General features: G+C 46.7%; 1 protein-coding gene across 2 annotated transcripts in view; it reads left to right on the forward strand.

Annotated features, from left to right (window-relative positions):
- The window catches only part of ITPRIP (inositol 1,4,5-trisphosphate receptor interacting protein), a 274,298-nt gene that overhangs the window by 107,316 nt on the left and 151,162 nt on the right, over positions 1 to 15,820 (forward strand). The gene's annotated exons all lie outside the window — the stretch shown is intronic.

The following is a 15,820-nucleotide window of genomic DNA, read 5'->3' on the forward strand; positions in this document are numbered from 1 at the left end:
GAAGGTGAGCGAGTGGACGTCTCTCACGTGTCCTGTGATGTGTTCTCGGCGGGGATGTTCAGAACGACTCTGGCGACAGCATTCTGGATTTGTTGCAGCTTGCACAGGTTCGTCTTGGTGGTTCTGGCATAGAGGGTGTTTCCGTAGTCAAGTCTGCTTGTGATCAAGGCATCTGTTGCGGTTTTGCGGCAGCCGCTTGGTATCATCTGAAAATCTTCCGTATGATTCAGAGGGTGTGGAAGCAGGTGGATGCGACGGAGTTGGTGGTGATCGCTGAGTCAAGGATGACGCCGATGTTTTGTGCATGGTCTGGGGGTGTGGGGTCTGCCAAGTGTTGAGGGCCACCAGTTGTCATCTCAGGCTGAGGAGGAAGGTCAGTCTTGTCAGAGTTCATCTTAAGGCAGCTCTCGTTCATCCAGGTGGCGACTGCTTCCATTCCGTCTTTGAAATTCTTCTTGGCTGTTGAGGAGTTTTCAGTCAAGGAGATGATCAGCTGGGTATCATCAACGTAGAAGATGATGGTCATGACGCAGTTCCTGACGATTAGGGTGAGCGGGGTCATATAGATGTTGGACAGCATGGGGCTCAACGAGGATCCTTGGGGTACTCCACAGCTGGTTTCTGTATGTTCTGACAGGTGTGGCTGGAGCCTGACTTTCTGTGTTCTGCTTGTCAGGAAGGATTGTATCCATCGAAGGGCCTTGTTATGTATGCCTGCTGTGTGGAGTCTGGCACATAGGGTACGGTGGGACACTGTATCGAAGGTGGCTGAAAGATCTAGTAGGATGAGGGCTGCTGTTTGGCCACAGTCAAAAAGGGAGCGGATGTCATCTGTGGTGGCGAGGAGGGTGGTCTTGGTGCTGTGATTAGTTATGAATCCTGATTGGGAGATGCCCAGGATGTTGTTGTCCTTGATGTGTTTGCATAGCTGCTCATTGATTGCTTTTTCGGTGACCTTAACTGGGATGGGCAGCAGCAAGATGGGGCAGTAGTTCTTGAGATCTGTTGGTTCAGCTGTGGGTTTCTTCAAAAGCGGGTGGATTTCCGCATTCTTCCATTACTCGGGGAAGGTTGCTGACTCTAGGGAGCAGTTGATGGTCTTGCAGAGCTCGGGTGCGATTGAAGCACTGACCTTGTTGAAGATGTAGTGGGGACAGGGGTCAGTAGGGGCTCCGGAATGGACGGTGCTCATGATGGAGTGAGTCTTGTCCATCATGAGGGGTGTTCAGGTGTACCAGAACCGTCCGGCTCCGGTGGGTCCTGGTTGGGGCGTTATTGGTGAGTTCAGACAGTCTTGGGGTTTGAAGCTGTCGTAGATGTCCTTGATTTTGCGTTGGATGAATGTTCAGTGGTCTCGGCTTGAGGTTTGGTGAATTCTTTGATGACGTTCAAGAGTTATTTTATGTTGTGCATGGTGGTGTTAAAGGGGTCCTGAAGAGCTATTTTCCTGGTGAATCTGATGAGGTCATGGTGGGGTCTTGTGGCAGATTTGAAGGCTACAAGGTCTTCTGGGGATTTGCTGTTCCTCCATTTCTTCTCCAGCCTCCTGCAGGTGTGCTTTGATTCCTGGAGTGCAGGGGTAAACCAACTGGCTCTCTTGGTGGTGTGTTTGCCAGTGGTCATTCAGAGAGGAGCTAGGGTGTTGGTGCAATTGGTGATCCATTTGTGAAGGTTGCGTGCTGAGGTGTTTGCATCTGTTATGTCGGGGGCGGCACGTTGCTGAGGATGCTGACAATTTGGTCCTCTGTGGTCTGGTTCCATTTCCTGTGGGGGTGCAAGTTGTGTAGGTGTGACCTGTCAGTGTGGAGATGGAGTAGTGGATGCAGTAATGGTTGGTCCAGTGTAGCAGGGTTGAGTAATCGATGGGGGCGTTGCTCCTGGCAGAGAAGATGGGGTTGAGAGTGTGTCTGGCAGTGTGTGTTGGTGAGGTGGCCAGTTGCCTGAGTCTGATTGTGTCCAGGTTCTCGAGTAGCGATGAGGTGTTGTGGTCGCTGAGATCGTCGATGTGGAAGTTGAGGTCTCTGAGGAGTATGTAGTTGCTGGAGGGAAGTGCATAGGGGGCTATGAGGTCGACAATGTAGTCACTGAAAGCTGGGCATGGACCGGGTGGTCTGTAGATGAGGGTGCCACAGGTGGTGGTCTTTGGGTCTGATGTGCACATGGAAGTGGAGGAGCTCCAAGAAGATGGAGAATTCATGCGTTTTGATCATTAGTCAGAGGGTGGTCTTGTGGGTGATGGCAATGCATCTCCTGCTCTGGAGGGTCGGTCCTTGCCGAGCAGCTTGCAGGCACTGGGGATGGCGATGGAGATGTCTGATTCGAATGTTATGCTTGTTCATGTCTCGGAGAGGAAGGCAACGTCTGGGTGGATGGCGTCTATCAGATCGCAAAGTTCCACAGTGTGCTCGTGCAGGGAGTGGACGTTAAGGCAGATGCAGTTGAGGTGGTCTGGAGGAGGTTTTGGAGAACCACCCCTAAGAGAAATTGGGGCATACTGGGGGACCCAAGTGGATATCAACTGAAGAGGGTGTACTAGTGGGGAGGACTAAGAGGGGGAATAGGGCTTAAGCCAGGAGCTCGTCCTTGTACAACTTCAGGTCTCCCAGCCAGCTGTGATGGGGATGCTGCTAAGTCCTGTGCCTCCTTCTGCTTAAGTGCCACAATTTCGGCCTTTGCCCACTTCAATAGTGTTGCGCACCAGTAGTCTAATCCCAGGAGGGAGTGGGCTTTCCAATGCATGGCAGTGATTCTGTGGCCTATCAACATGGCAAGATCTATAAAGCGATTTGTCATCTTTGCCTTTTTTGGGTGCTTAAAGAGGCTGCGCAAGGCACCCTCAATTGTGCAGATGTCGGTCCGATCTCTTAGTTCTGTGATGGCTCAAGCATTGTCAGTCCAGAAACGCTTCACTGCCGGACAGAACCAAAACATGTGGGCCAGATTGGCAGTGGAGCCCCAGCATCTGGGACATTCCAGAGAGGAGACAAACATTTTGTGCAGGGATGCTGGCATGAGATAGGCTCTGTGCAGTATATTGTGCTGTATGTATTGAAAGTTTGCATTCCGCAACACTTACTTGGGATAGATTAGCACTCTTCCCCTCTCCTTATTTGTGAATTACCTGGCTATGTTATTCTTCCAGCTTCTGCAAGTTGATAGCAAAGGATCTGGATAGTGTGTGCCAGTGCTCAGGTGAACACAGCCTACAGTGTGGAGAGTATGAATGAAAGGAGGCTTTTCAGGTTCTGTGTCCATGATGTGCCATAGTCCAGCTAAGGCTGCTAGAAGTCTACCATGCGCTAGGAAGTGCCTGGCTGGTATACCCTAGTCTGTTTGCAGTTGATTAATGGGTAGAAGTGCTCCGTCATGAAACAGGGCTCCCAGAGTACTTATCCCCATTGCTTCCCAGTGTTGGAGGCCCGCCTGTCCCAGTATAATGTGAAATGGGCTAATGACAGCAAGTCTAATTTCAGGAGAATACTATGGATTGGAGGGCATATAACATGCAACTGAGAGCGCCCATATAACTATCATATGTGATTTTTAATCAAGTGCTGGAGTGGCAGTGTGGTGAAGCTTGGGAGAGGAATGTACCTCGTACCACTCATTGCACACAGTTAAGCGAGGTTAGTTCCACTTCTTCTGTTACGCAACCTGCCAACCATCAGGTGGCTTACTGAAGCTGGGTGGTCAAATAGAGGTGTTACTAAATTAGGGGTCTCTAGGCCACCCTTTTCAACTGGTAGTTGCAGTTTACAGAGAGCTACCCGGCATCTGCCCTTATTCCAGATAAAGCTTCCCAGTGCAGCATTGAGATCATGGAAGACATGCCTAGGGATGTGTACACGAAGATTATGGAAGTAGTACAATAAGCGAGGGAGCAGAACTATCTTAGATAAGGAAATCCTACCTTGTACTGTGAGCGTGCCCCAAAAGGCCATCTGGGAGCGGAGGGAAGCAATGGCTCTGGTAAGGTTACCAGCTATGAGGTCCTGGGTCTCATGGTAGATAGGTATTCCTAAGTACCAAAAGGTGTGAGGTTCCCAGCACAGCACATGAGTTTCTATTAGGATGTGCTGTGGCAGACAATCAAGATGTAGGGGTAACAGGCATGATTTAGTTCAGTTGGCTCCCAGACCTGAGGCTGCTTGAAATTTGGAGAGGATAGCCGGTGTATCATTGATGCCCTGTCTAATGTCTTGTATACAGATTAGAACATCAGCAGGATACAGGGAGGCCACATGTAGTACTCCGTCTAACGGTATACCCCCCTAGCTTGTTGATGAAATGTTTCTGTGCTAGGGAGCTCCATAACCAGGGGAAAGCGGAAGGGAGACAGGGGGCAACACTGGCCTGACTCCCTACCACTGGAAACGGGGGAGAAATGCACTGCCCAATCTTCACCCGGGCTGTGGGGTTTACAAATAAGTGGCATATAAGGCTTTGTAGGGGGCCATGACTCCTATTGTAGTGAGGGTGGAAAACATGTTTTCCCAGTCCAATGTGTCAATCACTTTTTCTAAATCTAACACCATGCAGGTAGTATATGAACACTGTGCAGGGGAGCGTTCAATGATCTTGTGCAATCGCCAGATGTTGAGCATGGTGGACCTGCCTAGAATAAAGCCATTCTGGTCTGAGTGGACTAGTGTGGGCATATGCTGTAGGAGGCAAGAGGCTGTAATTGTGTTCAGTAATTTGTAATCAGACCCAATCTTGGGCAACTTGGAAGAGTTCAAGAAGCTTAGGGGCCAGAGAGGGTTATTGACCTTCTAAAATTCTGTGAGGAACCCGCCAAGCCCTGGGGTTTTACAAGTGGCTGCATCTCTGTTGGGATTTTACCAGTGGCTGCATCTCTGATTGGGCCATGTATTTCTTGTATACTGACTGGAATGTTGAGTTCCTCCCTGACTAGGGTCCCTAGAACAAGAAATGTGGCCTCTTGAACAAAGGTATGTATACACTGTGTTCTACTTTCATGGGGAGGGCTGTACGATGTACGATAGTGCATGGTTAATGCATCAAGTATGTCCGTTTGATTTGTGTGCATGAACGCTGTGACAGGGGAAGTGGGAATTGTACTACGCCGGAGCCATGCTAGCAGTTGACCTGATTTGTTCTCCCCCGCATGCATTCTGGCCTGGTAAGCTCTGAAATCTAGGTACCGTAGTTGCTCCACAATTTGGCGTGGGTCTCTGAGACCCTAGTTAGCTGCTGACACCTCTCGGGTTCAGTCTGGATATCGACTTCCAATTGTCTGAGCTTATTTTCAGTTTGAATTAGATTCCTGTGTAATTCCGCTCTAACCACAAATGTCTTTCAGATTCAGAGACCCCGCAACACCACCTTTAGTGCCTTCCAATCCACAGTGTGAGATGTTGCGGTGCACCAATTTTTGGTTAAGTAGTGCATTAAAGCATCTTGCGTGGGCTCCCTGAACACCTGGTCTTCAATCATTACAGATTGCAGTGACCAAGTGAGTTCTGGTGGCCGAACTCTCCACCCCCGCAGTCAAAGTGCATTAAGAGAAGGTTATGATCATAGAAGTTTTTTCCAAAATACTCAGCTGAGGTGATCTCTAGTTGGAGGGAAGCAGGGCAAAGTATGTGGTCTAACCTAACATATAAGTCATGTGGGGTGAGTAGCGGGAATATTTCCTAACGTCCAGATGAAGTGTACGCCAGCTGTCCAGTAGTGACCAGTTCATCAGCCATTTAGCAAAATTAGCACCTGTCGTCATGATGGAAGAGCTCTTTGGGGGGGATTGGGGGAGGGAGAGTGAGCTATCTAACTGCAAGTCAAATACACTGTTAAAGTCCCCTCCTAAGATCCAAGGGATGTGTGCCCATTTGGTCAGAACCGTCTGTAGATGTGTAAAAAAGGCTAGTTGTGCCACATTTGGAGCATAAATACTGCCTAGGAGAACAGGTCTGCCATCTACTGTAGAGACCCTTCTGTGAAAACATAGCATCCCTCTGGGTCAATTTCTACAGTGGTGTGGCGGAATGGAGCTCCATATCTGATTCAGATGAGGACTACCCTTTCAAAGCCCGAGTATGTAGTGCAGTAACATTGACCCGCCAGCATCGCTGCAGTTTAATGTCTTGGCCTCCTGCTCTATGAGTTTTCTGTAGAAATGCTACTTGTATGCTCCTGTGCCTAATGTATTGCTGTACTGCATGTCTCTTACGGGTAGTTCCCATGCCTCTGACATTACATGTCAAGGCTCTAATCCCCACCATGTGTTTCTAAAGCAGCAGATGCTGCGGACAGGGGTAGTCCAGTGCAGAGCGGGCATTTTAGAAGTGGAATTCAAAGTACACTGAAAGACTTCCATAAATTTACGGAAAACAACAACAATGACCCACAACTCCAAACCCAGGGCAAACCTGAAACTCAAAATCACTCAGACAATGAACTAACAATCCCAAGTGCAGGGTACACCTACTTGCTGTGGCCGCCCAGGAGTAAGGCAGAGAGGTGGCCTGCATTGTAGCGTTAAACCAAACAGTTCTAGTGTTATTCTGATGGCTTATAGAGTGTGTGCTACTAAGCCCCTGATGTCATCATCATTGGTGGTTTAAAGTCGATCCAGGCTCATGGATAGTGATGGTCGGTGGTCTACTAAGGCTGGGGTTGGTGGAAATACGCGTGTGGGGGGGGGGGGTAGAATATCATTAACCGGCCAGACAGACTGTTATATCAAGGAGTCAGCAGTTTACATCTGGTAAGACCTCCGATTCAGGGTCTGAGGGTTCAATGTCTGCAGTCAGGGTGGGTGGAGAGCATCTGTCCATCCATAATGTAGTTGCAGCTGACAGCACATACGGGAGCTCCTAGGAGCCTGGCAGTTTCTGGCCCCAGTTATTGTTTCTCCCAAGACGTTTCTTCTTGTCTGGGTGGGGGTGGAGGGACTGCGATGGCGGGGTTGAGGCTTTGTACCTGCACTGCTCTACCCAGTCCCAGGCATCTGCAGGCTCCGTGAAGAAATTGCTAGTTTCATAATCATGACCATGACCTTCAGTTTATTTGTGAAGAGCAGCAAGAATTTCAAGCCGGTCTCCCAGAGGTGCTTCTTAACCCCCCAAAAAGGATGCTCTGCTGTACTGTACTACAACGGTGTAGTCTGGGAATAGAAAAGCGCAAGCATTTTCATACATGAGCGTTTCGGCCTTGCATGTCACCCACAGTATGGCCTTCTTGTGCCTGTAATTAAGTAGTCGGATTACTACTGGTCCTGGTGGTGCTCCCGCGGGGGTTTTCTTTGTTGGCAATCAGTGCACCCGTTCCACTAGATAACTGGGCAATAGGTTATCCGTGCCCGCCACATGTGCCAACTATGTTTCGAAAAAGTGGACTGGATCAGTTCCCTCTGCCCTTCTGGAAGTCCCACGATGCAGAGATTTTTCCATTGGGAGTGACCTTCTGACTCCTCTGCCCTGTTCTCCAACTCCCTGACCTTCGCAGGGAGGGACCTGACCTGCCCATCCAGATCGGATAGCACAAGGCGGATTTCATTGAGTTCGCTCTGTTTGCGAGACCCAAGTGGAGAGTTTCTTTGCTCTTGATATGTGCAGAGAACTTCGTAGTCCAGTGCCCAGGTGGCAGTGAACCTGGGCCTGACGCTCCCTGAATAGTTTGTATCTAGTTGTTCAAAAGCACAGGGGTTAAGGCTGACACTTGATTAACACCATGGGTTACAAATTACCTTTTGAAAATGTCCTCTGAGGCAGCACTGATCTCTGGGGTTCATAAAAATAGTCTACCCGATTGAAGCCTCTTTGGCACCCCTGTTCATTCTGAAAATCTGGTGTGGGCCAGAGTGTCATACGCTGCCCAAAGTCCCCAGAACTACAAGTGCCAGTTTTAGCCAATTGACTCTTGTGACTTTTGTAACGCAAAGCAGCATCTACAACTGCAACAGAAATGCCTCATTGTCAGAAATTAGTTGAGCGTGCTAAAGACCAATGTAAGTCGATTTCAAAACAGTCAAGCCCTTTGTTTCTAATTGAAGATATATGATATTTATGTTTTTAATAAGGGCAGATCTACCACAGAAACTAACAGACGGGCCGGGAGACATTCCTAGGAGTATGACTAATGCTATTTTCAAAACCATGCATTTTCTTTCATCCGGTCATGGGTGGGCTTTTTTGTTCCAATAAACAAAACCATAAGTCGAGAGAGAATGTTTTAATTAAGAAGTGGCAAACAGAAGAGGCATAGTCTAAAGAACCGCCCCAAATTAAAACAGCTCCACTCCCATATTTTCAGGGGAGACTGGGACAACTTTATAAAACAACCTTTGGCCTAAGTACTGTAAAGTGCCACGAAGTCCCACTCTCCTTTAGGTGTCTCATACCCACAACAACCCTTGCAATTTCTTCTCTCCCACACTTCAACGTTTCTCTATCAACCTCTTCTCATTCCCACCTCTCTTTCCAGCTGCTCTCCTCCTCTTCTTCTCTCAACCTCTTCTTATACACTTCACACGCACATACCACACGCTGCCCCCTTCCCTGCACGGCACTCTCGTCATATTCAGTCCTCCTCATACTCAGTCACACCCATATACAACCTTCTACTCGGACACCCTAAGTCACGTATTTTCAGCGAATTCCTCTTCTCCCAAATAATACCAACTTCATACTCGGCCTCCTCTATGATAAACAATCTCACCTCCCTTTTCATACTTATTCCTTTTGTAAGTTTTCTCTCTAACACATACTAACCATAACCACCAATCTCTACATCAGACCCTTTCACCTCTCGAACGGCCACTGTTTTTCTTGATGCACACAAACCCATTTTTTTTTTCTTTTAATTTTTTCTTTTATTTATAAAGTCAAAAAGTCAAATTTACAGAGGATTAATACTTATAATCAAATATGCACCATCCTATATATTTTTTTCTACTTTGCTAGAAAAACAGACATTTGAGGTGAGTAAATCTAGAGTGTCACTGGCATTGCAGGGTGCTCCTTACTGGAGCTGCTCTCCACCTAACATTGGGAACTACCCAACTTTGGCGCCGTTTGATGAATCTTCATGAAATGTTCCAAGAACACTTTAGCTGCTGTCTGGAAAGTTTTGGGGTGATCCGTCAAGTGGGGGCCGAGAAAAAGGGGGGGTCCCAAATCATGATTCCCCATTAGTTTTTTCATAGGGATTTTGAACAGTGATAGCGCCCAAACCACTGGAAGGAATTACACCAAACTTGGCAGAAAGGTAGCTCTTGGTTCAGAAAGAGACCTTTTCAATATTTGTTGTAAATCCGTTATGTAGTTTTTGAGAAATTAAAGTAAATCCAAATTTGAATATCTAGGGATACAGAGGTGCGACAGATTCGCAACCCCTCCTGATCTCGTGCTGAGATCTGATTAGCTGCTAGCACCTCAACAACAAAGTGCTGGCAGCCTTGTTGGGAGAAACTGAGTCCACGAAAAAAGGTTAAAAATAAATAAAAGGGGCCAGGGTAGGGACACCCTGAAATCTTAGCTCTGGTGCTGGGGTCCCAAAGAGATGGCCCTAGGGCTGAAAAGCATTTTTTCTAAAATTGTCACTGTGATTCACGGGGGATCCGATGAAAATAAACAAAAAAACAAAGCACGGGCTGCCACGCTTAGTTTTTCTGAAGCCCCCGGGTGAGCCAAGTCCTGGGGGCATTGTTCATTGTAATGTGGGGAGGCCACCTAGCCCTCCTGGAGCCCCAGGGACAGCCACCTCCATGGGGCTTCCATTAAATGTAACGTGGCGGGCTACCTGCCCCCCCTGCAACCCGGGGACCGCAACCCCCACGGGGCACAGATTTAAATGAACTGGGGGAGGCAATCGCCCCCCCTGCAGCCTTAGGGATCACCACCTCCCCAGGGCTTTCAATAAATGTGATGGGGGGCCCCGTAAGCCCCCATCAGCCCCGGGGACCACCACCTCCCCAGGACAAATAATAAAAAATGTAAAGTGGGTTTATTTTCGATCGCCATAGGCCCAGGGACCACCACCTCCCTGCGGCTATTTCCACATTGGAGGGGGGCTGTGCGTCCCCCTCAAGTAGCCACTGATGGCCCTGGGGACCACCACCGCCCCCCAAGGGCCAACTCCTGCTATGACCCGGGATGCCCACCTCCAGGACACAGCTGTTTGCTTTTGCTTGGTGGGAGATGACAGCTCAGCTAACATACCTCCACATTCTGTCAAACAGGTCCTGCTGTCAGAAAACAGAGTGTTCATCTATCTTCCCTGCACGCATTTCTACGTGCAGGGAATGCAGCTGAAAACATTGCTCCAGCAAGCAGGGAATCACTAATAATAAAAAGCAGCTCCCTGCTTTCTGGAGCAATGCCTGCTCACGTAGGAGTGGCTGGGACCACAGGGGAGGCCTTGAGGCTTCCCCTGAACTCCCATATAGCCCATAAAGGCAAAAAAAAAGTGCCAAGTACCGCAGGGGAGGCCTTGAGGCTACTCCAGCGGTCCCAGATAGCTTGTAAAGGGTACAAAATGAAAACCTAAAAAAAAAAAAAAAAAACTATGGCCTGATGGTCAAGGTCTCAGACCCTCAAAATGAATTTGAAGGTTCTACTCCAGGCGTGTCCGTGGTCATTTCCCTCCTTTAATTTGTTTTTAAACTCAAATGTTTAAGGCTCATACTGAATGGTGATCTCACTCTTTTTAATTGACAAAAACAGTTTTATGTTCAATTTGTCCAGAAATATATCATTCTAAGTATATCATCCGTCAAAGTCTACAAGGCCTAAAAACCTTTCTATTCCTCTCACTCTCTTTCTCTATTTCAATCTCTTTCTTCCACTCACACACCCACTCAGATCCTCGTGCACCCCCTCACAGCCCCAGTGAGACCCACATGCACTCACCCACAAACCCTCTGAGACTCTCACACAGCCATTTACAGACCCACTGACACCGTCATTGCACCCTCTCACAGACCTGCGCAGACACTGACGGACCCACTAAGACACTGATGCATATACTGTCACACCTAGACAGGGACTCTCACAGCCACTCTCATCCCCAGATGCACCCTCTTACACCTATTCTCACACCCAAGAGGCTGCGGCCAACTCCCACCGTGCACGGCCAAAGTGTGGGGTTGGGTGGTTAGAGGGGTTGGCCTTGCAGGCTACCCTTGCTGCACATGGGGAAAGGCCGTGTATGGTTCAAGGTTGGGTGCTGTTACGTACTGCACTGGACTTCTCACCTCTGGATACTGGGTTGGCGAATACACCAGGCCTTCTACAGGTTCTGGATACTCCCAGATAAGGGTGACCCCTTCTAGTAGCCACGGTGCCGCTTGACAGGCTACACCAAAGCAGACCGTACCCTCCAGAAGGAGTCCCAGAGGGAAAAAACTCCAACACTTGGGAAAAAGCTCCAACCGGAACTCCTGAAGAAAAACAAGAAAAAACAGGACTTGACAACAGGAACAAAAATAGGCAAAATCTCCCAAGGCAAAAAGCAGGAACAAAGAACAGGCAAAAATGTTCCAAGGCAAAAGCAGGAACAAAGAACAGGCAAAAATGTTCCAAGGCAAAAGCAGGAACAAAGAACAGGCAAAAATGTTTCAAGGCAAAAGCAGGAACAAAGAACAGGAGCGAACAGCACAACCAGAAGGAAGTGTTTGCAACGCAAGGTATAACAAGCGCCTTGAGACCCTCACGGGTGAGTAGCGCGCTTTATACATTTTTTGGATTGATTGATTGATTGATTGACAGATTTATATACTGAGAAAAGGGAAGTAACATCACAGGAAAAGGAAAGAACACCATCTTGAATTGGGTAGAGCTCATAGACCAGAATAGGAAAAAGAAAGTAGTATAAAAGAAAAACAGAGCATGCTGAGAAAAAACACGAAGAAGACAAGATGGACAGAACATGGACAGAGACAGGAAAAAAGGCCAGACAAACCCACCACCAACAACAAAAAAAAGAAGAAAAAAGGGCTACAGGTAAGTGTAGCGCGACCGAGAGCGAAATATATGCTTCCCAAGATGTGTAATCAAAAAATGCGGAGAACGGCGCTCAGAGTGTCGGTAGCGCGTTCCATCCGCGCGGACAGAAAGAGACACCACGTCTAAGCATGGCGTTACAGATGCTTATAGTGGCTTGGCCTAAAGGCCTTGTTACAAGCCAGGTTCTATGGCCAACCACCGCCGTGCATGGCAATGAAAATTACTACACGTTAAAAAAACACATAGAAATTCACTGAAAAAAACAAAGGTTACAGGGACGTTTTGCTTAGGAAATAGAATTTAAGAAACCATAGAAATTCACGTAAAAAATTAAAGGTCAGAGGGGCGTTATAGTTAGGCTCACATTCTAAACGTACGATACCTCAGAAATTCACCAGTCATAGTTGGAGTTATCTCAAGTAACTATAACTTGTGCCCTAACGTAATTATAACTCGCACCCTTCCCATGTACTGCTAATTACCCCCACAAATTACAGCACTCAGGACATCTTTGAAAACATCATTGATAATATCAGTGTAATATTTGCAGTAAAATATTTGATGAAAAAACTGTGCATGGCGGGGCGTGAATTACAGTTAACTTAAGGCACGAGTTATAGTTGGGTGGACCTCATATACCTCTAGGCTTAAAAGTCAGGAGTTGCAGCAAAATATACATTTCTACACAGTCATTAAAAAGTATCATATCTTTCATCTATTCATCATTTGTAGGGGCAGTTGCCCTACACAAATTCATAGCAATTATGCATTTAGCTAATAACAGTACCATTGCCTCAAATCATCTCACTCCACTTGGGACCATTTAACATATCCCAGTAGATCCATCACTGGCCAGCCTCCTATTAGTCATACTTGAGACAGTGGCAAAAATCTTCAGCAATTCAGTATTAAAGGGCATGACCAAGGCAGGTGGAAGAAACCTGCATGTCCAATGTGACAGGAATGGCAGTGTTGTTGCCTGGCTGGGTCTTTTAGGTTGCTCGTCTGGTGTACAGTAGGTTTGATGAAGACATTTTAAATGAACCAGTTTAAGACTGTTGTTTATGGATATCAATTTAGTGTGTACACAGCAGAGCTTCACGTGGCATCGGATATCATGGTTACAAAATCTGCCTCCCATGCCTATGATATTTGGTGCCATTTGGCCAGGCATCCGAGAACATCATGTACAATTTTATAAACTGCATTAGTGGGACAAACTCTGGTGGTTCTTCAGAGACTGACCAGAGCAGAGGTCAAAGTGGGTGGGAGCAGAAGGGCATGAAGTGCCCATACTTTTTCAGGTTTATTAAAAACCGTTCTCCTACTTTTTGTAAAAAGACAAACATCCTAGTACAGTTAAATCTGATAGTATAAATGTTTCAGCTGCAGTGTCACGAGTAAGGGCCTCATTACAAGGTTGAGATGTTTGCTAATCAGCCCAGTAGAAACCATGCGGCGGCATTGGGCTTGGCTTCTCATGGATACAGGGTGCTCCCAGCACCCTCAGAATACACACTGTCTGTCGTAGCACACAGTGTGAATTCTGAGGGTGCTGGGCAGGGGGGACCCTGCACTGCCCACGATCTGCAGAGGCCCCCTTGTGGTCCCCAGCACTGGATTTCTGACAGCCTTTTCATGGGGGGGTCCCCGCCAAGAAAGGCTGGTGGAAAATGGAGTTGTGATCAGCACAGCAGTGCTGCTTTAAGCAACGCCATGACTACGCATGACTCCGACTGCCGCCACCCCATCAGGAACTACATTTCTGCTGTGACGGAGGTTCCCTTGTGGTCCAACCGCCACGATCATAATTAGGTGGTCAGACCGCCTGGCATGCTGCGGTCCAAATCACGTGTTTGGTGGTCATGAGACGGCCAGACTCGTTGTTAGCCCCTTAATCTGCAAATGTAAAGGGTAATCTTCAAATGTAAAGGATGCTTGGGAGCCAGTACTGGCTTTAGTTGATCAAATCACTTGAAGCTTTATGATGACAAAGATTTATTATTTTTTCAGTGGTAGTGCAAAGAGTTAACAACTGAGCTGTTAAGAGTGTGCTTTTAATTGAAAATGTATTTATATAGCACTTGCTACCTCTGGAGGCTTTGAATGGACAGTAATGTAAAAAGTATTGCATTACGTACAGTCTGGGTAATACTAAATTCTATATTTTGGAAGCATCATTTTATCTTAAACCTTTTTGCGCATTTTGTAGCAGTCTGTTTAACACTGTGTGCAATGCAAGTTTGAAATAATAACTTACATATTCACAGTGCTTTCTGTCACAGGCTGTGACCTTTTAGCACTAAAAATACATGCCACTACTCTCCACTGCACCAACCAAGATTTAATTCTGTGGCTTTCCGGTTACATATAGATGTCTGCAGTGCATGAACTAATAGAGTTTTAATAATGTACTATAGTGCATTTCCCACTGAGTAAGAACTTTTTTTAAATGTATTTTGCATTTAAGCTGTGCGTTTCTTTATATGTAGCTACCTGTCGGTGAAAGACCCCAAAAACTTACAGAATATTTACTTTTTTAGCACACCTTTGACCCCATCATCACACTCACTGACCCAGCCCCCACTGTATGCAGCTTCACAGTTCCCATACTTCTTTTAATGTACTTTGACCACTGTTCCAGAGCACCTTTTGTACAGCATGTCATAACTGCACATAAATTATTCAACTGGGATAAATCCCCCTTGACATAAACTGATCTCACGTAAGCAATCACTCCTCTATGTGCAACTGACCCAGCTTGTCTTACTAAGGCCAACTTTAGCTAATATCTCTGACACTCTGTGTTCTTTAGTTAGCCATAGAAGAGGATTTGTGATTATAGGGAATATAGAAATGTGGCACCAGCCTGCTGAGACCTTCACGTCCAAAACTTTGTTGTCTTTATCCCAATCCTAGGTTGTGCCAACCCCAGTGGTTGCAGGAATTCCAATGGGATGTCTCCATTTGTACCTTTTCTGGTATAAAGTAGGGTATTCTGGCATCGGGAGGTGTCAGTGCCTAACATAGTGACATTGTACCACCAGATAATACAGTTCTAAATCAGGGATCTCAAACTCCTTTACTCACACAGGAGTTTCATGGTTTTCCAGCTGATTCGTGGCTGTTTGTTTACCCATATCAGTGTTATAAGGAGTGTACATAGAGTACAAAAGAATGACTTATTTAATGGAATGGGAATATGCATGAATAGGTAAAGACATTCCCAGAGTACACATGTCCTGTCAAAGAGAGGGAACGATTTAACCAAAAGATTTGCTTGATGAGTTAGCTTATGTTCAGCTAGTCCATAATTCAATTTCAGGATAGCTTCCATCTCTCTATGTATAATTATTCCTAAATATTTGACAGAATCATCTATCACCTGACTGGGCACCCATATCGGTTTTTAATGGGCATTCTGGAAGTGGGAATAGTTCAGTTTAAAACCAATTGATGAAAATTCCAGAGTGTCCCCCAAAACAAATTTGCATCAAACCTCCTGCACCACAGGTGTAAAGTCTTGGTAAATGTCCTGGTACTTTGGTGATCCTTTCTCCCTTGACAGCTGAAGGATGGTGTCCAGTGTCAGAAATTGAGAAGCCTTGTGATAAGAGGTCTGGGAGGCTCCACTAAGAGTGGACTGATGAATACATCCTTCTGCTGTTGATGAAACAAGTTATTTTAATAGGTGTATGAACTGCTGCACAGTCAAATTATACATTTTTGCCTTCTTGGAAAGAAACTGCTTTCCTTAAAAACTAGCTGAGCATCAGCCACCCCCAACAATCCACTGACTTGTCCAAAAATGTAAATCTAGGAGTTTCAAGTTTCACATGCCCCCAGGTCACTTC

Source organism: Pleurodeles waltl, chromosome 6, assembly GCF_031143425.1.
Source record: "Pleurodeles waltl isolate 20211129_DDA chromosome 6, aPleWal1.hap1.20221129, whole genome shotgun sequence".
NCBI classification, from domain to species: Eukaryota; Metazoa; Chordata; class Amphibia; order Caudata; family Salamandridae; genus Pleurodeles; species Pleurodeles waltl.